Here is a 22,389-nt window from a genome sequence, read left to right on the forward strand (position 1 = left end):
ATTACAGGCGTGAGCCACCATGCCCAGCCGCAAAGGGGAGAAATTTTAAGTATGGTGGCTGTATACTTATTATTGGCTCATTTATCCTGGGCTATTCAGGCTTTTCTTGTGCAGTTGATTAACAGGTAATCAAACGGTTTGATTTCCCTGATTTCCTCTGTCTACCTCCCTGTGACTGCACAGATCTGTTCGTGTTGCCGGGCTGATTTTATAGTCAGGGTGCTCTGTTTGCGTGTCTCTGGGACCAACAGTAGCCAACTCGAGGAAAAACCAGGAACAATAAGAGGCTGCTTTTTTGGGATTTACTGCAAAGTAGTAGGAGAGTTTATGGAATCGAAGAAAAGGATGAAGGACTAGACCTGGGCAAGAAAAGAACCAGAGCAGCTCCAGGAATATAGGAGACAGAAAAAGTCCCTTCCAAGTCCTATCCTGGAGGCAAATGAGCTCCAGCTGTTCTGGGGCTGCATATATTCTGCTCACAGCTCACATTCCAATGAAGTGTGACTAGGGCCCAGGGAGGGTGGGTCACTTGATGAAGCTCCCTGCAGGTCTGCATCCAGTGAAAGAAATTTCCCAAAATAAAAACTGTACCTTTTTTTTTTTTTTGAGACGGAGTTTTGCTCTTGTTGCCCAGGCTGGAGTGCAATGATGCAATCTCGGCTCACTGCAACCTCCGCCTCCTAGGTTCAAGCGATTCTCCTGCCTCAGCCTCCCGAAAGTAGCTGGGATTACAGGCATGCACCACCATGCCCGGCTAATTTTGTATTTTTAGTAGAGTCCGGATTTCTCCATGTTGGTCAGGCTAGTTTTGAACTCCCGACCTCAGGTGATACGCCCACCTTGGCCTCCCAAAGTGCTGGGATTACAGGCTTGAGCCACTGCGCCTGGCCAAAACTGTACCTTTTAACATCAGAAGGGAAATGGAAGTTAGGCAGCCCAAACAACAGATGTATACTCTACCATTAGTTCCTGCAGTCATCTAAATGGCAGTAGCAGATTGGATATTAAAGGCATTTAAGACGTTCATTCAATACAAGTGCATCTTTTAACTAGCAATTTACCTTATTAAAAAAAATCATCTTCACACCTACATTTGGAAGAGTTATTATTTTTAAAAACAGCTTCATATTCATTAGCTGCTACTATACTTAAAAACTTGTTGAGGTAGATAGAAACAATTAACATGCCCTCTTCTGAGGTGAAAACTGGAGGTGCTGGATATTCAAGGCACTTGTCCCAGGTCACACTGATGCCTTAAAATTATAATCAGGGCTCCAGCTGAGTTTCCTTATGTATAGTTTCTGCACCTCCTGCCCCATCTAAAAAAGTCTTGGCATATATTAGGAAGCTGCATGACAGAAAGAAAAGTGCTTTGGAAAGGTGAGATTCAGGTTTGACTTCAACATCTGTGAGCTGGATGGTCTGCTTACCTGAGGCCTCCTGGCTGCCTCTCTCCCATGGATGACAAAAGAATAAGATGGCATAATAGATAAGACAAGACTTTATAAAGTGTCACGCAATTGTGAAATGTTATGATTTTCCTCATTCACACTCTAAATTCTCCTTATATGTGTAGGCATTTAGTGACATTATCATTGACTACTACACCATCTGCTAGTTGAGCATGTGAGCAGTATCAATGCAAGGTGTATTCTCTATGCTTATCAATGTGGTTGAAATCAATGAACTCAGTGCTTCTAACCTGAATCACATTTTCTTCAATTTGTGTTGTTGCTACCTGCTAAGAATGCAGTAGTAAAGGTGTTCAATTTCCAAAGAATAATTAAGCAAGGACACTGTGTCCCATCTTTGATTAAATGCAGATTTCACATTAAAATCAGATCCTTCATTTTTAAAGGTTGAATAGAATAACACCTAAAAAAAGAATTCCAACTGGTTAAATTTAGGCTGCTGAAAAAAAAAAAAGTTTAATGTAAGATTATTCTTGGTACAGAAACATTTTCGCCTGGCTGTGAATTGGATACATTTGAAAATCATTTTAAGCTCTTGCTTTTGGAATTGTGTGTGATCAGGGAGATCATCAAACAAATGTCAATAGGCATGTTAGACTCAATAACACTGCTTCCCTCATTCTAATGAGCTATTTTATGAGAATAGGTTAAGGTGGTTTCTGCTTAGGAAAAGGGGGTCTTCTGATTGCAGGTACATTTGCAGTGATTGGTCACAAAAGGCTGATGGTATTATTGTAGGTGTTGGCCTCCTCATTCAAGCTTGGCTCACTCCAGTGCCTGGAACAGACACTTGTCTTGCTTATTTAAAACTTATCTACCTATCCCTATGAATCTGAAGTACCATATGGCAGATGTAGCCTTTTCAAGAGACATGCCAACTGATGTCTCTGTTGCATATCTTATGCATATAATTATAATAATAGATTAGATTTAATGAACTTATACTATGTACCAGATACCAGGCTGATCACTATACATATTTATTTTTACCTCATGCCATGAACATAGAAATCATTGAAGAAGATGAAGTGACTTACCTGGCCATTTTATGGCCATTTAGTACCTATAAACTTGGCCATCGCTGGCTTAGAGGAGGAAAAAAATATTTTTAAAAAAACATTTTTTCTTCAAACGTAGAGATTTTTGTTTTCTTGCTGCTTTGCCAAAGAAAGAGCTCTAAAGAAAAAAGGAGGATAGTTCTTTCCCATCCTATCCTGTTGCGTTACCATTTCCCAGATTGGATGAAGAGGGTAAAGACTCATGCCAGCCCCTTTAATGCCTCAAACCCTGTGTGCTGTAATAGACTCAAAACAGGAAAGAAAGGAGAACAGTTCTCATCCCTGTCCCATGCCACTCCTGCCAGACAGAGCTGTTGGCATATGCCCAACTGGGCAGGCGGCCCTTTTTGTGACTCTTTCCTTTGGCTACCCGCGAAACCTGGTCATGGCGTCAGCCTTGGAGGATCTTTCCAGGAGAGCCATGAAGCCACTAGGCTGCCTTGCCTGCTGTGGGCCTTGGGGCTTCAGTCATGGCTCTGTTGACAGGAGAGTAGCTGAATTATAATAATAACCTTTCCTTCCACCTCACGGGGGTGTCGTTAGCATGAGATGACATAATAGATGTAAAAGGTTTTTTGAACAGTATTAAAATATAAGTCAAGCCAGGCGTGATGGCTCACGCCTGTAATCCTAGCACTTTGGGAGGCCGAGGTGGGGGGATCATGAGGTCAGGAGATCGAGACCATCCTCGCTAATGCGGTGAAACCCCATCTCTACTAAAAATACAAAAAATTAGCTGGGCGTAGTGGCGGATGCCTGTAGTCCTAGCTACTCGGGAGGCTGAGGCAGGAGAATGGCATGAACCCAGGAGGCTGAGCTTGCAGTGAGCCGAGATTGCAGCAGTGCACTCCAGCCTGGGCGACAGAGTGAGACTCCATCTCAAAAAAAAAAAAAAAAAATATATATATATATATATATATAAAAGTCAAAATATTAAAAGAACAAAGAGCATTATGATTACAATGATGTCAGAGCACTCCATCCCAGGATCATTGGAGCTGTCAATGACAGAACAAATTCTCTCTGCAGGCCCCAGGGTTTTCACTCAAGGTTTTAGCAGATTTGTCTAAAACTAGCCACTCTCTTAGTCAGAGAAACAGAAGAATGGAAAAAGTTCAGTGAGCTGCTATTTGGGGCCAGATGCTACCACAAAGTTTCTCTCACACACATATATACACATTTGCATATCCACAAGTACGGAAGACATACACATAGGAAAGGTGTAAATGTTGACAGAGGGGAAAAGTATAATCCAGATGTAGTGGCAACTTCTCTGCTCTTATAGATCTGGGTCAGATTATCTTAAGCCCCAACTCTGCAGCAGGCATAGCACCCCTAAGTCTTTCCAAAATTTCTGCAGTTTCCCCAGGTGTCTAGTGGTTATGCCAGCTTTTATGGTTTCTGTCCTTGGGTTTCCACTTCTTGTAGGCAGCAGACTCTGCTGCGTAACATGGACAACACAGAGTAGCTCAGGCTTTGATTTCAGCCATCAACATAATCCATCCCAAATATACTAGTAGATTTTGCTGGAATGAATAGGAGTTAAGTGGATGTGCAGGTGGGATTGAATTTACACAGCAACAGTGGGGTTTACATGGCAACACTGATCAGTTCGGGAGGTACAGTCCATGCTGAAATGTCTGTTGATCACCCCTTTCTAGGGGGTATCATCTCCAACGCCTTTCTCCAAACGCCTGCTCTTCTCCCTGTTCCTCCTCACTTCTGTCTACCTCCCCACACCCCACATTCCTAATCCCACATCCCATATCCCAGTTTTAGAAGCCAATAACTGGTTTCCTTTCCCTGTCTCAAGCAGAACAACCCTCCCAATCCCTGAGTGGTGGGTGGGGCTACTTCTGTTCCACAGGTACTCTTTCAAAAACTGAAGGAGGCTTCCCAAGTGAATCTAGACAATAAATTGTCTTTGCCTCCTTCCACAAGTGTGAGATAATTTCATGTTACCCAAATCCTGCAGCCCATCAGGGCTGAACACAGATTACAAAATCATATTCAATACTTTTTAACAATAACTTTAAATGGGTCACTCACTGAAATCTTGAGGTTAAACACAATCGTTTTGAAAATCTAGCTGAGCTCTAACATTCTATGTTTCTCTGTTATTCTATTGAGAGAAGGAGGGGAGAGGCGTTTATTCCTATCAGTAAAAAAAAAAAAAAAAAGATGAACTGTGTAAAAATAATGTAAGGGGAATACCCACTATTCCTGTCCCTTCTCAAATGTCACGTCACATTGATCCTGGTGAGCCAGGAAGTCACTTAATGCATTCTTTAAAAAGTCAGACTGTCCAGGGAAAGAAGGACACCTTCTTTCACTTCCAATCAGCCAACCCATCACTCCTTTCCTCCATTTGTAAGTCTGTGGAGTAATTTAAAAGGCATGAGTCATGTTCTGAAAATCAAACATGCGCATGCAGAGCATGCAAAATGAACCGCGGAGAGAGTCGGCATTAGAGACACAATGCGGCCTTTGTGAAACATGACAACATCCCTGGGGACCGAGGTTTCTGAGTGTTGCTGAACTGAGGAGAGTAATAACAGGGTCCAGGGTTTGCCAGCGAGTGTGTCATAACATGGAGATTTTAGGAAAAGTGTGGAGTCCCTTTAATCAGCTCTGAGAGGAGCTTGCTAATAGTGCCTTTTTGTCAGTTGTTTATGTGGTGGGTGGGTCAACATCAGAACTTTACCCTTTTGTTGTTATGAAAATTTGTAGAGTATTTATCTATTTTCTTTCCCTTTTCCAAGGAATCATTTGCAAAATGTTAATTACAGAGATTCTAGCTTTACCTTTCCTGAAAGATGAATTCTGAAACATTACTTTCACTTGGGATCACCTCTCTTAAATGGGGGACTTTAGTTTCAGTGACTTTGCCTGTCACTCTGAGCAGGGTTTGTGCTCCAAAGGAATCTCTTGGGATCTTCCATTTGTCTGGGGGACAGGGATATTATTTTGGGCTGTGAAGTCTGTCTGCTAAAAAAAACGCTTGGAGGATACCAACCACACACAAACGTAGGAATTTCTACTTGTTAAGCCTTTCCGTCTGCAGGGGAGTTGTTGCATTATTTCTTATAGCTGTTGTTCAATGAGAGAGTAGTATGTTTGAGTCTCTGATTTCATCTCCCAAAGTTTATTGTGAAACTTTCATATGAGCACCTGTGTTCCTGGATTACAAAATGACACCATTAGGCAATTCTTATTGTCGTGGATAATTGCCATAGAAAGGGGAACAGGATAGAGGACTAGAAAAAAGAATGAAAGTAAACACTTATGGGGAATATTGTGCTTTAGAAAAAGGCATTGCAATGTAATAGCATGATGATTTTAATCCCAGATTCATAGTGATTTAATGAATGAAATAAGCAGCATCCATAAGCTCAAAACATATGTTTACAGAGGTAGATGGAATAGCAGATATTTCTGTTGTAAAGTAGTGATTTTTTTGTGTCCAAAATGTATCTTCAAAAGGCATATAGTCCTTTGAGGTCTGAAAATACCGATAGTTTTCTTTTTATGCTCGTTGTGTTTAGCACTCATTGTTTTATCTTGGAAGACACTTTCTATGTACAGCCATCGTAGTAGGATTTACATTTCAGCCAGCAGCAATCCCTAAGACTAATAGAAAAGCTGGAAGGAATAAGAAGACTTCTTATTTTAGCTGTCATAGATGATGATTGGGTTTATAGAGGACTTAAGATATAATGATAGGGAAAATTCATAACCTAATGCTTTCAAGTCAATTTCATGTTCCACTTTTAATTAGAATCAGCCTTCTCTCTTTTTCATTTGCTATGTAACATACCCTTCCTTAATTTCTGGGGGGGAAACCCTCTCGAAACTGGGGTGAAAAACTGTTGATTTAGAATCATGTCATAAAATAGAACTAAAGGAAAGGGGTGAACTGACTGCCTCAGACTGAAACAGAGCTCTTCAGGGTTGATCCCACTGATTGTACTGTTGATGGCAGAGAGAGAGCAAGGCAAACACAAAATTGTTAATGTGGCAACGAACACAATCCTAACCATAAATACTTGCCAAACTGGAATGCAGGATTTCAATGAACCCACCTAGTCTTTTATCCCACTGACATAATTTAAATCATGAGGCTGGTTTCCACACATTACTAGAAACCCCACCTCGGTGTGGTTTTCAATATAATGCTCACCTCATCATATATCGATTTCCAAGTCTTTGGTCCCTAACTTTCCTTTACAAGGCCTTGGTTTCCTCCAATTACAGGACCTCGTTTAAGTTATACACGTAGTTCTCAATGTTTCTTTGAGTACAGACCTGAGAAATTGTTACCGAATAAAAAGATTCAGCAGTTGCAGTTTAACATTGTCCTGTCCTGAGCTCTTGAATTCTGCTTCCTTCAGTCTTCATTTACCCCTACACTAGGATACAGTGGCCACTTTTTCCCATGAACTTCTTCATGGTTTTTGACTTAAAGAAAAACTCTTATTTTTTGGTATTCTTTCAAATTTGAAGAAGGACATTAGAAGATTCTGATGTTATTCTAAATGAATGTTAAAAAAAAAAAAGCCCAGCTCTCGGAAATGAAGGTAATATAGAACTGAATAAAAACCAAAACACAGTTTGAATAAATAAAATTCACCAGATTTTTTTCTTGGATATCAGCCTTTTTATGGTTTTGGGTGTCTAGTCACTGAAAAGCTTTGCTCATTTTTTTTTTTTAAACATAGTAACATATATAGATATTGCAGTAGCTAATTGCAATTATTCACCCTAGACAAAGACAAAAAAATGAGTTTTTCTTTTTCTAATTTCTTAGCTTGTGTGCAAAGTTGCCATTCCAGATGGGGCCTATTATGTGATGTTGTATTTCAAAGGGAAACATTTCTTAAAGTTGCTGAAAAAAATGTCTATTAAGGAAATAAGAGCTGCTGAAGCAAAGACACGTGTTATCTATTTCTTAAATTAGTGGCAAAATTCTGGTAGTATTCCTAAAGAGCTGCAGGGATTCTAATTGAAATATTCTAATCCTTCCTCTTCCCAACCCACCCAATGCCATTGTCAATAGGGGGAAAGAATCATAGAATTAAATTCTAGGTAAAACCATTTCTGATTTTGTAGCAATGAGAAAGCGTTGCACTATTTTTGATTCTTGCATCATTTATTAGAAGTTTTTCTCAGTAGGACAGCAAGCAATTATCTGAAGCAGCTGGGTTACGTGAAGGACTGATCACATGTTATAACACACAGAGGAATTATGGATTATGGAAAGATGAACAATGTAATTATGCTCATGGAGTGTCACTTATTAATTTTAAGGTGGGATTTGTAATAATTTCATAATAGCTATAACAATCAGAGCAAATGTCTGGATTTGTAAGAGTCTCCAAGGTTTAAAATTGGTTTATAAATTTAATTTTGTTAAAATGTGGTTCCAGTTGCTCGAAAGTTTTTGTTTCAAGAGAATGAAATCCTGCAAGCGATGAAGACAAAATCTAAAACTTAAAGTTCTTGTTTTAACAACTTTTATTCCTCCCAACTCCATTTCCTTCCTGGGTTAGTGTAGAGATGGATTCATAAACGATAGCTCACAACTATCTTGTATTTCCTATGAGTAATTGTGCAAAGGTGAAAAAATGACATAATCACGGCAATTAACTTCTTTTCTGGCTCCACTATGGTAATTATTAAGAAACATCACCTGTGGGAAGCCCAGCAATCACCCCAAAATCAGGGCTACCTCTGCTTTTCCGAAGTACCTTCCCTAATCTGTTTAGTATAGTTTCTCTCTGTTACACTTTTCATTGCTTCTTTCACTCTCTTTATTCCAGTTTTCTTATTAACATTATTGCTAATTAGGAATCTAAAGTAGGCTGCCTTTTCAAAACAGAATAAGGACTTTTTCTTTTCCAGGTAAGTGGGTGGTATTTGCAGCAAGCAATTAAAATGCACTTTACCCAATTAAAAAAAAAAAAAGACTAATGATAACAATAGTTAAAAAACAACATCACAAAATGAGGGTGAAGAACTTAAGTGACCTCGAAATTAAGCTATATTAGTCAGCTGTGATGTGACGAGAAAATAATGCGTTACAGATAACAGTTTTCTAAGCAGTGGCTATTTGGCCATCTGACATAAAGTAAAAAATAAAAGAAAATCATAATTCTCCCAAGTCTATTATATTTTTAAATTTTTTATAGCTACTAGATAGCTATAAGGTTTTAATTTTCACTTTTGAGTATTTTTTTTTCCAAATGGAAATAGCTTTACTTTTTTAACCTATCAATGTAATGGGTACTCACTATTAATAATTCAAATAAAGTAAAAATTACCCCAAATCCCCAGTGAAAAACTGCTAACATTCAGTGTCTATATTTACAGTACTTTTTATATGACATATGAGTGTAGAAAACAGGTACAAATAAATGCAAATATATTTTAGTAAAAATTCATTTATTCAACAATATTTATGGAACACCTACTATGAACATGCAATAGAAAACCATAGTGAGCAAAACAGACATGGTCCTTTTACTCGTGGTGCCTACCACCCTACCACAGGATAGAGATATGAATTAAAGAATCTTCAAACTGAATATAATATCACAAATGTGGCAAGTGCTACGAAGGAGGGGCACACAGTATAAGACCTTATATTAGGGGAAAGAGACTTCATCGGGGATGTCAAGGAAGATTTTTCTGAGAAACTTATAATACTGGGTATGGATTTCAAGGAAGAGTCAGAGGACAGATAGTACCTAGAAAAAGATGAGGGTGAGGGGAAAGAAGGGATCTAGAGCAGCTGAGCTTTCCAGGCAGAGGAAGCTGCTTGATTAAAGGTTTTCTGAGAGGGGAGAGCCTGTGCATTTGAGAAAGAAAGGCTAACATCCAGAGAATACGTTTGTCACGTTAGAAGACAAGCCCAGAGTGGTGGATAGAAAGTAACACCTCAAAGAGCCTTGTGATTCTGCTGGGAACATGGTTCTCAACCTTAAGAGTAAGGGAAAACAGTGACTGAAGGATGGAGGTAGTATGTGTTTCATTAAGCTTCAGTGTGGAGGACTGATGGAGAGGGGCAAAATGGATGCAAGGGAATCCAGTTGAAGGCTATCATGGGAGAAGGGGAAGAGAGATGATGGCAGCATGAACTAGGGTCGGGGTGGTGGAGTTGGAGATTGGAGAACATGGCAATGAATTTTATGTGAGGAATAAGAGAGTTGTCTTTAAAACCTTTTGCTTTTTTGAGTATAATGCTATTTTTTTTCTTATTGATTCATAGGATCTATTTTTCTATTTATTGTGGCTGGCTGTTATTCCTTTTTTTTGTTATATGTCCCACATATTTTGTTTTGGTTTATTTTTTGTCTTTGAATTCTGTTTATGTTTTTTTTCAATTGAGAGTTTGTTTTGCACAGTTTTATTTGTCAATTTATTCCTCTTTGAGATTTTTGTGTCTCCTAATGCTTTTATGATAATATTTATTTGGGTTTTAAAAATCTATTTGAAATCTATTTTGGGGTTTAAACTCATATTTTCTAAATGGGTTAACAATTGTATTTATACATTTATCATTCATTACTCACTAATTTGAAATAAACTTACACACACACATACAGACACACTCACACATATGCATACATATAGCAGGTATTTGTTAAGTTATTCTAGTCCATTGTTCTGGCTGACGTTTCCTGTATTAATTATGCACTATTTTAATCAGGATAGCTTATAGTATATATTCTTTACTCTTGTTGTGTGTTTTCTACAGAAATCTGGAGACCCAGCTTGTCAGCTCCATAAAAGGAACTGTTGAGATTTTACCTGATATTGCACTAGATTTATAGATTAATTTGGAAAGAATTGACAGTTTTTACAAAGCTGGGTCTTCCTAGCTAGCAATGTGATATGTCTCTTCATTCATCAAAGTCTTCTTTTACGCCCTTCAGTAAAGTTTTATGATTTTATTCATATAGGTCTGAAGGCAAAAGTATTTTGTTTGCTTTAAATTATCTTGTAGTTTTCTACTTCTTGACTTCAGTCAAGTGTGGATAAATAAACCCATCTTTTCTGTTGAAAATATTTAGGCTAATAATTTTGAGGTTTTTATACAGCAGATAATTAAGATATCTCCCCTCTCCAAAAGGTTTGCCATTTGTTCCAGGCAGGAGCATGTGAGGAAGGTAATTTTTTTTTTCTCTTGGAATTGATGCCTTTACGGAGAATTTCAAACCAACCTCTCTCTGCAAGTAAAGGCTTGCCTTCTCTAGTACAAAGTTTAATGTAGGCAGGAAATATGTATCTATGGCTGTATATCTACATCTTTAGAGACACACTCTATGATGATTTGGACATATTCCAGTATAATTCCTCTGCTGATACATGTTCATGGCCCCACTGAAAAATTACTCATCTTCACCCTTGTTATGTTTATCTGCTTGCTGGTCTTTCTCTTGCCTACTACCTCTTAGATTCATTGAAGGGTCAAGACAGTCCAGCCATAAGCCCTTAAGCAGTGACCCTAAAGTTTATCTTGTATGTTTTTGAAAGACATTCTCTTCCTTGCCGCCTCCTGCCGAGATAAAGACGGAAGTTATTATTAGATGTTATAGTTGATAATGCACATAGAAGTATGCACACAAAAATCAAAGACTTCAAACATATTTATCTGTTTAATGGATTCAGCATTCCTTGTTCAAACAGCTTTGCTTAAAATTGTTCCTCCAAGTTAAGCTTGTGTCTGGTAGCCACAACTTGATTTAAGTTAGAGGTACGGTGAATTCCCTGAGAGAGCTGGCAGGGACAAAACTGAGTTTTCTCAACATTTTCATTTCCTATTTGTCCTCAGACTCTACAATTTTGCTTGCATGTGAAGCTCTGTCAATGATGCTCGTGTCTTCATTTCATAGCTGTAGCCTGGGCTCTGCAATGGTGATGGCTTGCAGTTTACTATCTATTTCATTTGGGATTAATACTTTCCTGTTATACTTACTGTTCAGCCCCACTCTCCTGCCTGGTACTGTAATACACTGCTTTCAGTGTTCTAATGGGATCACACGAGTCTGCCATCACTAGCTTGATTTTTAACAGGAAACTAGGACAATAAGAGCCTTGAGAAAGTGAATGTGAGAAATGTATGCTTCTGTCTAGGGACATTAGTGCAAAATGAAAACAACACTATCTTCTATTGCTTGCTTCTGCCACCCCATTTTCACCAGTAAATAACTAGAGCCCTTCCCTGCACTATTGGCATGAACAAAGAAAAATGGCTTCAGCTAGCAGGGGCTGCACTTTGAGATGTAAAATATCACTTTCCTTGTAAACATATAATTGTCACCTTCTGGCTGCTTTCTTTCCTTCCACTCAATACTCAACTCTAAGCAAATTCTTGGTTCAAAGAGCGAAACTTGAACCAAGAATAAATAAACCTATTATTATTATTATTAACAAATGACATTTTAAAAGAAAAACTCAGGAAACCTAGTGGCAGATAAATATTAACAACTCCTTCATGCATTAATTGAACTTAAGTGGATAACCAGTAAAGCTTTGTGGAAACCAGGTCCATGTAGAGCTGGTCTTTGGGGAAGGGACTTCTGGTTCTTTCCAGACCTGGTTAATGATGCTCCAGGTAATAGTGACAAATTAATGGGACTATAAACAGGATTTGGGGGCTCCTAGGGAAGAAGAACATTTAAGAGAGAACCATAAATTTTCACTACTCTAAAGAAAGAAAATACAGAAAGCCAGACATGATTTCTACTTTACCAGTGAGATAATGTCAGGTATCTGGTTTCTAGCTTTCTTTGCTGAGTCTCTCTTATGTTTCTCCACTGCAGTCAGCCAGTTGCTCTTGCTGACACCCCTTTCTTTCCCCTGGGTCTTTGCTAATATAGTTCCCTGCCCTCAGATGCCTTCTCCTCCCATCCAGTATTGACAAGGATAGACATTTAGCTATTTCCAAAATTCTATTCTCTTCTTTCATAATAATAGACTTTGGGGTTGGCACATGGTTGCTGACCAAGAAACTACATTTCCCAAGCTCCTTTGAAGCTAAGATTTTGGATATAAATTAGATTCCACCAATAGAAGTTCTCTGAAGAGATTTAGAGGAAGAAAGACAGGGGCTTCTTTTGTATTCTGGCTGTCTTCACTGGCCAACAAGATTGTGGGTTTCATGTGTCAGCCGCCAGTCTTCCTGGTTGTCAAGGGGCAGTCCAGAAGCAGTGATGGTGGTAGTCACATGTTGATCTGGTCTCTTATTCCTGAAAAAACATCTCATGTCCATTCTCTGACCTCCAGCTGCAACAGGGACCTCAGACTAGACTGCTGTGGCTCTAGTTGTGGCTCTGAGTTGGCAGCTCCTCTACTAGGCTGGTTCTGGGTTGTTCTGAGAGTCATTCTATGACTCTCACCATTTCAGTGACTTTGTAAGCCTCTCAATCTTTGTATTAAATCCATTTTGTTTAAAACACTTGGAGTGAATTTTGTTTCCTGAACTGGCCCTATAGCAAATAACATTAGTTATATGCACCTTCATAGAATTTGAGGGCAGGAACATATTCACTGTTCTGAATAAAGCTGGTATATAATAGGCCCTCACAGGGAATGAACAGATTCCATGTGACCGGCATTGTGCAGGGCACTTCACCTACATCCTTTCCTTGAATCACGCCAACCACCCTAGGAGGTAGGCATCACTGATGGCAGTGGTAGCTGGTCTGGAGAGGCCGCTGGCATGACACTGGCTGCAGTGGGGAGGGATGGCTGGGGCAGTGTGCTCCATGGAAACAGCAAGAGCCTGAGACAGGCAAAAGCCCCTCTTTCTTCCAAGTTGGAGGGGTGGGAGCCCTGCCCTTCCAGGTGCAGCTGCAACCACTCAGCCGTGGCTGCAGACCTGGGCATTTATGCACTCTTGGGGGCTTGAGAAGTCTCCCTGTCCTCACAGGCTCGGAAATGCCTTCTCTCGCTGCCTGTCCTGTCCCTGGTCCTGGTGCCCGCTCCAATTTCAGAGCAAAGTTGTGATTGAGCTCGGGTGCTGTCACTATCCGGCCAGGTGTGTACACACTTGGGACAGCCTGACATACCAGCCCCCTGTTGCCTCAGCACCCTCCAGACTTTGGACACCAACAAACACTGGAGGGAGGCTTGGGAGAAGGACTAAGGACAGCTTGGCATGGGTCCGTAGGCACCTCTTGGTACAAATAGCCTGGGCACTGTGGGCACTGTGGACAGCAGGTTAATGGCAGCAGAAGGCAGACAGGCTCCTGGGCAGAAAGCAGTGGGTTCCAAGTGAAACCCCTGCTTCAGGCCAGGCATGGCCTGAGGCCTGGGGGGCTGGGCTGCCAGTTCCACAGACTAGAGTGAGAACTTACAGTGCTTTTTCCAGACCTGCTTATGGCCACCCACAAACCAATCAGTATTCACTTTCTCTCCTCTGAAGACCATAAAAACCCCAGAGTCAGCCGGACTCAGGCAAACAATGGGACGGCCTGCCTGCAGAGAGGAGCTACCTACTGTGGTGTCCTCTGAGCTGTTCTGTCGCTCCATAAAGCACCTCTTCACCTTGCTCACCCTCCACTTGTCTGCATACCTCATTCTTCCTGGACATGGGACAAGAACTTGGAACCTGTTGAATGGCAGGGCTGAAACAGCTGTAACACAAACAGGGATAAAACATGCCCCTTGCTTGCCATGTTGTGGGCAACAAGAAGGAGAGAAGGAGAGAAGAGCTGCAGCCCTTCAGGGAGTCCAGACCCAGGAGCTCCGTGAGCCAGGGCTGTGGCACCCTCTTAGGGGACCTGCGGTTCCTGGTGTCTCCAAGCTTCTAGGCACCACTGTGCTCCCTGGTGCCAGCCATGGAAGTTGTTTGTGGTATGGCTGTTCCAACCACAGCCTCACAGGGAGCTGGTGCTCACACTGGACCCCACACTTGCTTGCTCACACACCCACTGCTGCTCTGTGCCTGGCTTGCCTTTGGCAAGTGTGGGAACCAAGTTGGTAGCATGAGCTGAGTGTAGCCTGCCAGGCCAAGTGGGCAGAACAAGCCCCATGGGCTCAAGCAAAATTCAGGCAAAGGTGCCACCAGCCACAGAGGGTTTTGGCCAGGAAAGCGACACCCGAAGGATCCTGTGACATCACCACTATTTTACTGAGGTCCAGTCTCTGAAGTGAGGGTTAGGGTGTTCAATAACTTACCTAAGGCCACAGAGCTAAGAAGTGAAGTCCCATTCTCCCTGTAAACCTTCTCTATCATTCCAGCTATGAGCAGGAAATTATTAAAAGTCAAAACTAAATGTTGCTGACCAGATTTTAACGTAATTTATTTCATTTTCAAATGGGGAAAGTGAGGCTGAAAGAGGAAAATCTTATTTCTTTGACTCTTCATTGTAAACTCTCTGTTCTTCAATGCTGAATTAGACTACGACCCCTGAATTCACTGTGGAATTGTATGCCTCTTGCCCCACCACCCTCATTCTACTCTAAGGAGGAGTAGATGCTATGAATCAGTCCCTTCTAAGGACTAACGGTGGCTGAAGATTACACTATACTCTTTTAAAAATAAGTGAATAAAAGCACCTGTGCATGTATTGTGAAAAATTTCAAAGGATCCCACAGGCAGGAGGGGAGATGAGAGTAGCCTGATTGCCTCTCTGGCTCTTTCCTGCATCCTTCTCTTCCACTCCTAGGGCTAAAAGTGCCAGGCTTGCGCCGTCAGGAGAAGCCCAGGCCCCTTCTTGCAGGCTCTCCCATCCCTCTCACCTGCCAGCCCCATCCTGCCTAAGGCATTGCAGTCTGTCTCTTTCTCATTGGCTCCTTTTTCTCCTGCACTATATTCTGGATTTGCTTTCCCTCAAATCAGAGTGGTGAGACATACAATTTGGCTTTAGGTGAAATAGAGGAAGCCTTCTATGCTGTTAGGATTCTAGGACACTTCAACCATCTAACTTAGGTAAAGGCCTTCTCCTTGGGCCCAGCCGAGATTCTCAGAGTTTACATAGGGTTTAGGGTGGAGGGGCAGGAAGTTAAGAAGAAAATATTGTTGACTTTGTGTTTTTTTTTTTTTCTGTGTGTGTGTGTGTGTGTGTGTGTATACCCTTTAGGGACCTTTGAGGGAAAGGACTGGAGAAGCCAAGGCAGAATTTAGGTACCATTGTAGTGTCATTTCATTATCACCCCTTATTAACTCCCTGTATAGCCATTCCCTGCAAAGCCCTCCCTCTCATCTATGATCCTCCCCTGGCCTGAGTGAAGCCTGTTCAATGTGGAGGCTCAGCCCAGTTGTTCCCACCTCTGTAAGCATCTTTAAATCTGCCAGGCAGAAATAATCCCTTTGTCTTTGGCAGCCCACGAGGTCTGTTGACATAATAGAAACAGTGCTATAGCACTCACCACAGTGTACTGTAATGAGCTGTTTACTTATTTGTGTTTTTCACTACATATTGACCTCCTTAAGGAGCTTGACTTGATCTTATTTATCTCTAAGCCTCCACAGCTAAATAAATATTTGCTAAGTCAAATTGAATTCCCACCCCCAATTCATTGCAATATATCAGGTAGAGGGATACCATAGAGTTCTTTGATTTTAAGGAAACCTTGATTGTAAAATTTACCTTAGATTTACTGTTTGGGAGGTCGATATATTATTCAATGTACTTGTGCACATGTGTACTAATGATGCACAAGAATTCTGGCTGATAATTGAACTCTGGCTTGAACACTGGCTCTACCACTGGCAAGCTCTGAGGCCCTGGGCAAGTGCCTTAATTTCTCTGTGCCTCAGTTTCCTCAACTGTAAAATGGAGCAGATAGATCTACCTCATATGGCTGGTTGTGAGGATTAAATGAGTTAACATATGTTGAGTATTTTGAGTGTGTCCTAGCACACAGTAAATGCTATTTAACTGTTTGTACCGATATAATCAGAAACAGTAAAATGTAAATATATATACCTTAAACTCATATAAAATGTAATATTCTAAAAGCAGACTTTCACAAGTCTTAATTCAGAATAATTTCCATAGCAATAGGTGCCTTCGTTATTGGCTGTTCTTTATCTGGGCACTTGAAGGGTTACTTTTTATTCCATCCACTGGGACCTTGCATACTTTTCTTGTATTATCATCCTTTTTTCTTTTCATCAGTCTTGTTTTCACCTGAACGGCTGGCCCAGTATTTTATATACTTTAACATCAGCTGACAGGAGTCTAACAAACAGTAAGTACATAATAAAACAGTAAATGAACAAATGAATCACCAGTAGAACCCACACATAACACCTGGAATCAATGAATAGATAGTATATATTCAGATAACTGGAGTTATAGTCAACAAATTAACAAACCCTCACCTTCTTGTTCCATCTCTGACAGGCACATACTCATATTTTGGGTACAGACTTAAACAGGTACCAGATTATACATGCATTTTGTGCCCATTTTCCCTATTGCTGGCCTTATCTCTTCTCTTATCTGAGCTGGAATATGGACAATTTTCTCCATGCTCATCTTCATTATTGGTCCAATCACACTTTTTTTCTCTGTCTGCCATCCTAAATTGCATTTCCTTACATGAGCCTTTGCCCTGCACGTGACAACCTTTTACTTATTCAGAATTTTCAATTGACTGTTTATATTTTGATACTGTATTCTTACTCATGTGTCCTGCTCTGTTAAGGTATGAAGTTTCCTACATTATTATTATTATCATGGTGCCATTATTATCACAGCAGGAGTCCTTCATGTGCTACAACTGGAAACTATTGAAGAAATGCCTTTGGATAAAATATTGACATTGGCTTGTGTGACTTGTTATTTGAGAGATAAAGAATATGGAAAAGATAGCCAGTACAATCATTCAGTCTTTTATTTATTAAAAACCTATAAAGCCTGTGTAACAGGTATGATGCCAGGTGCTGACAGTCTAACTAGGGAGATAAGATGAAAAGGTATTAAAATATATCATTACTTGCAATATTGTTGAACCCAGCATTGTAGGCCTTCAGCAAAGGGTCCATCCGTTGAGAAAGGCCAGAGTGTTCACAGTCAATTTTCATGAAGAGAATGGAACTTGAGCGACCTTGAAGGACTAAAAGATTGAAGCTAGAGATGGGGAGGAAGTCAAGTATTCAAGCAGAGGAGTATGGCAGAGAGGCAGGAATGAGCATGCCGTATGAGGAAGTGAGACCAGTTTGACTGGAATGGAGACTAGGAATCTTCAAATGCTAGGCCCAGGCATTTGATGTAGACTAAAACAGGTTTCTCAGAGGAGAATGATGTAGTGGAATCAGTTAGGAGAAGATGATCTAACAAAATTTTGCAAATAGGATTGAAGAATAGAGGGCATTGCCTTGGGGAGGCCAGCTGGGAATCACATTGTGAATGAGTCGAGATGGCAGGATGGGAATGGAGAGAAGACAAGGACATGAAGATGTTTGGAAAGACATGCAGAGCCTGACAGATCATCCTTGTTGTGATTTGCTTGGAGTTCAGCATATGTTCTTGCTGTGGGACTCCTGTGGTGGTTTTACTTCACATTTCCCTATTTACCCCGGCCCCCATCTTACCCCATCCATCCTTTTGAACTATTCATATAGAGTACAGCTACACCACAGCATGATAGGTGGGACCAAACATTCAGTCATGTAAAACACACATTACTGTCATTGGGTTGAGTGGTGATGCTGGTGCTGGGTGTTAATAAAATGACAGGAAAGACTCTGCAAAGCTGGCCAGTGGCCTAGGACTTAGGTGAATTTGTCCTTGTTATAGCTAATGGCATAATGAATGGCAGCTGTCTGACACCCTTATTCTCTTAGCCAAATCCCTCCCCATTTTGAGCAAGAAAATCAGAACTGGAGGATGGGATCCAACCAACCATCAATCCTCCCACCCCCAAATTCCCAAATGCACATCTTTACTATCTATCTTTGTGACATGAATTCTCCAGAAGACAAGTGAAGCTGCTGTGGTAAGGACCCTCAGCCTTCTCAGCCACACTTAGGAACTTGACAAACATCATCACTGACATTTCTTCCCTGTTCTCCTGCCATAACGGTTAGCCCTCATAGAAGCTCATAGTATTCCATGTGGTTGTTCATGGTAATCAATTTTCTCTCCCGAACTCAGTTCAGCTTCCTTTGAGGGCCTTCCATGTCTTATACTTTTCTTCCTGCCTGGCAGAAGTGCTCATTAAGCAGTGGTTGGAAGAACGAATGAATAAATGATCACTAGTAGCAGTGAAGAGCTCAGAACAACAGTCTTTTTGATTGATTGCAATTTTTGAAGAACTAAAAGTAAGCATATTCCCAAGTATGCAGATAAGGTTATTTGTAACACAGGATGAATATCCCTTATCCGAAATGTTTGGGACCAGAAGTATTTCAGATTTCTGATTTTTTTAGATGTTGGAATATTTGCATATACATAATGAGATATCTTGTGGAGGGGAACAAAGTCTAAAGATGATATTTATGTTTCATATACACCCTATACACACAACCTGAAGGTAATTTTATAAAATATTTAAAATAATTTTGTGCATGAAACAAAATTTGTGTTAAGCACTTGTGTGTGGAATTTTCCACTTGTGGTGTCATGTGAGCACTCAAAAAGTTTTGGATGCTCAACCTGTATAAGGTTAAGTGTAGCATAAGCATCAAATATAATTATATGGACCTCAAGTTATAATAAATGGAGGAAGAGCCAAGTCTCAGTCAAGAACTGTATGCTTTAAAGATCATCTACTGAGAACTTCTCACTTTTAAAATGAGGTCTAAAGGAAAGAGGTGACTTGTCCAAGATCCCATTTCTGGTGGAAGAGCCTGAAATAAAACTGAGAAAAGGCTCTTTCTAAGTCTGCCCTCAGACTACTGCATCTGGAGACTTATCCTTCAGGGACCCCTCCGGGAGATCCGTGGGTGCTGCCACAGCCCTCCATACCAAAACCACTTGCTCCAAACTCTTTCGGCCAACAACTCTTCCAAAGTCCTGCCAGTTGATGAGTCAGAGAAAAAGAAGTGGCAGCAACAGAAGAACTAAGAACGGAGGAAGGAGCTGGCCAGCAAATGTGGGACGAGGGCTGTGGGGAGACAATGGTGACATGGTGAGATGGGTCTGAGACGCAGGGCAGTGGAGACTCAGGCATCTGCTCTCAGAGTTTGGAGAGCTCCTTTCTGCTGCAGGAACAGAAAAGAGATGCAAGTTTCCAGTGAACCAGGTATTTCCAAAGATTATCTGCAAACCTACTCTGAGATTTTCGTTTAAAATACATTTGAACTGAGACATGATATAAACAGGGCATTTTGTGCCCTGAGTGTGGAGAGTCAGAGAAAATTATCCTCAGAGACAGAAGAAAGAAGCAACCTCACAGAGCAGAGTAAAGGGGAGAAATGAATCATCTGAGCTGGGGCATAAAATATTAGCTCGTGACAGCTTTTCTGTCCCAGGCCTCAGTCCCTGTGTTCCTCCTTTTTTATTTAAACAAATTTAAATGAGTTTTTGTTCCTTGCAACCAAATAGTTCCTGACTAATATCTGGAGTCATAAATTGCAATTCTTCACCTTCCGTCTCCTACCAACTTGAACACCTAATCCAAGAAAACAAAGAAAAACAGAATAGCCAACAATTATGCAATAGTAATTAAACACTTTCGTACAATCCTGGTTTTGTTACTCATTTGTAAACTAGTCTGTGAGTCTAATCACCATTTGCAATATTATTTCTATATCAAAATGCATTTTGAGCTCCCAACATCCAAGTTAGTAATTTAAAAAACTAGCTTAAAGGTTAATTTCTGTGCACGCATGCATCTGTGTGTGTGTGTGTGTGTGTGTGTGTGTGTGTTTGAAATAACTTTGTCCATTTATAGATTAATGTTACAGTGCAAAAAACAAAATGGATTTTGGACTCTGTTGGCTGAATCACTAGTGACTGTAGGACTCTGGACAAGTCAATTCAATTTTTTGAACATCAGTTTCTTTCATTATTCCTAAAATGGGTTGGGGGCCATAATACTCTCACTTTTGCATTGTTTTGATGATTAATTGACTTAGTTCCCATTAATTGCTGGTGTTTGACACATAGCAGGCCTTCCATAGATGGTAATTCTTTCCTTTTTGTCTTCTTTTTTTTTTTTTTTTTACCATGGTCAGATGAGTCCTACCCACTGACATAGTCCCTCTTATATAAGAACCTCAAACACACTAATTATTTGGTTTATTTTTGCTAAGCTGGAAACAGATGAAAGTTGACTTTTGCATTACTGACAAGCCTCTTTCAAAGTATGTTGTCTCCTATTATTTCACCAAAGCCCTCGATTATTTCCTGATCTTGGGAAAAGAAGAGAGGGTTTTTTTTTTTTTTTTTTTTTTTTTAAGGCTATTGACTAAATGCAAATCCGAATTCAAAGAGTTACCAGTATAATTTATTTATTTTATTGAATGATAACTCTAGCATGTAGAAGTAAGATCTTCAGGAAAGCAGCAGTGATGGCATCCTCTTAGATTCTCTTTACAGTCAGCTGGAGGGATCCTGTTGTGATTTAGGTGTGATTTAGTTTGTCAGTGGATTAAACTTTGAACTCCATTGTAAGCCAATCAGCTGACTCTCCCTGCAGGAATTTTGCTTTTATGAGCAAGACTTCATTTCAGAGCCCACTTTTTTTTTTTTGAAAGAGTTACATAGCCTACAGCTTTCCTGGGTCACACTTATTGGTGTCTTCATATTTTAATTTGAATAAGGACATGAGTAAATCATAGAATCCCAGTTGACTATGGTTTTGTTCTTTGGAGTGGAGATGAATTTCTCAAAGTTCTTCTCATCACTTATGCTGTGAATTATATCACTGAAGAAGTTGAGAATTACTATGCAGAGTATAAGAGTATGAATTTAAGAAGAGATTGGAATATGTTTTAAGAGCTGATGCAAAATAATCGTTATGTAGAATATACAGGGAGAAACTTGGTGACTCAACGGGACAAGAGAGTCCATATGACTGATTCTTCAAGTCTAAAGCTCAAACCCTCTGTCTTCTGTACACATCATACCCAAATGTACATACTGAACATGTGTATTGGTTTGATAAATGTGCTTTTTAATAATGTTGTCTTTTAATTCACGGACAATAGATTTTTTCATGTGACTGTGCCACTAGGTGTTCATTTTAGGAAATCAGACCTCATCGTTTTACAAAAGAAATAATATTATCAACAGAAATAAGACTGAAAAACAATGACTAGACTAAGGAGAACTAAAACTTACTAAGCGCTCACTTTATGCTGGGTACTGTGCCAAGTGTGTTAAATACTCATTACCTCTTTTAATTCTTGGAGCCACCTTATAAGTTCTATTGTTATTTCCTTTATACCATTGCTGAAATTAGATTAAGTTACTCGCCCAGGGATATACACAGCGCAGTGAGATTCAAACAGAAGCCATTCGTTCTGCTGGGCAATATGTACTTTGTGTCCGATCCCTTAGAAGAGTATTATTTTAACAAAGTCAGATTGAACTTATTAGTGATGTGGGAACTATTTAACAGATAGGAACTTCAGAGCAATTGGAAATATCTCAGTTAGTGACAGATGTTGTTGTTCACAAAAGTTCTTCTAGATTGCTTGCTTCATTGGTCAAACTCAATTTTAGAAAGGTGCCGACTCACCGACACAGTAGTTTTGTATTATGGCCAGATGCTTATTCAATACTTGAGAATGTTTTCTCTCAATTCAGTCTAGTGGGAAATTAACCAGTGGCTTTTGGGGAAAGCAAAAAAATGAAAGGGCTGGGATGCGATACAGATAATAATCTTGTTCATAAAGGAGCTGCCAATCCCCCTCCCTCTGCTGAGGGCATCCCAGGGATTGCCAGTTGCTTTGT

This window comes from Pongo abelii, chromosome 4, assembly GCF_028885655.2.
Source record: "Pongo abelii isolate AG06213 chromosome 4, NHGRI_mPonAbe1-v2.0_pri, whole genome shotgun sequence".
Lineage (NCBI taxonomy): Eukaryota > Metazoa > Chordata > Mammalia > Primates > Hominidae > Pongo > Pongo abelii.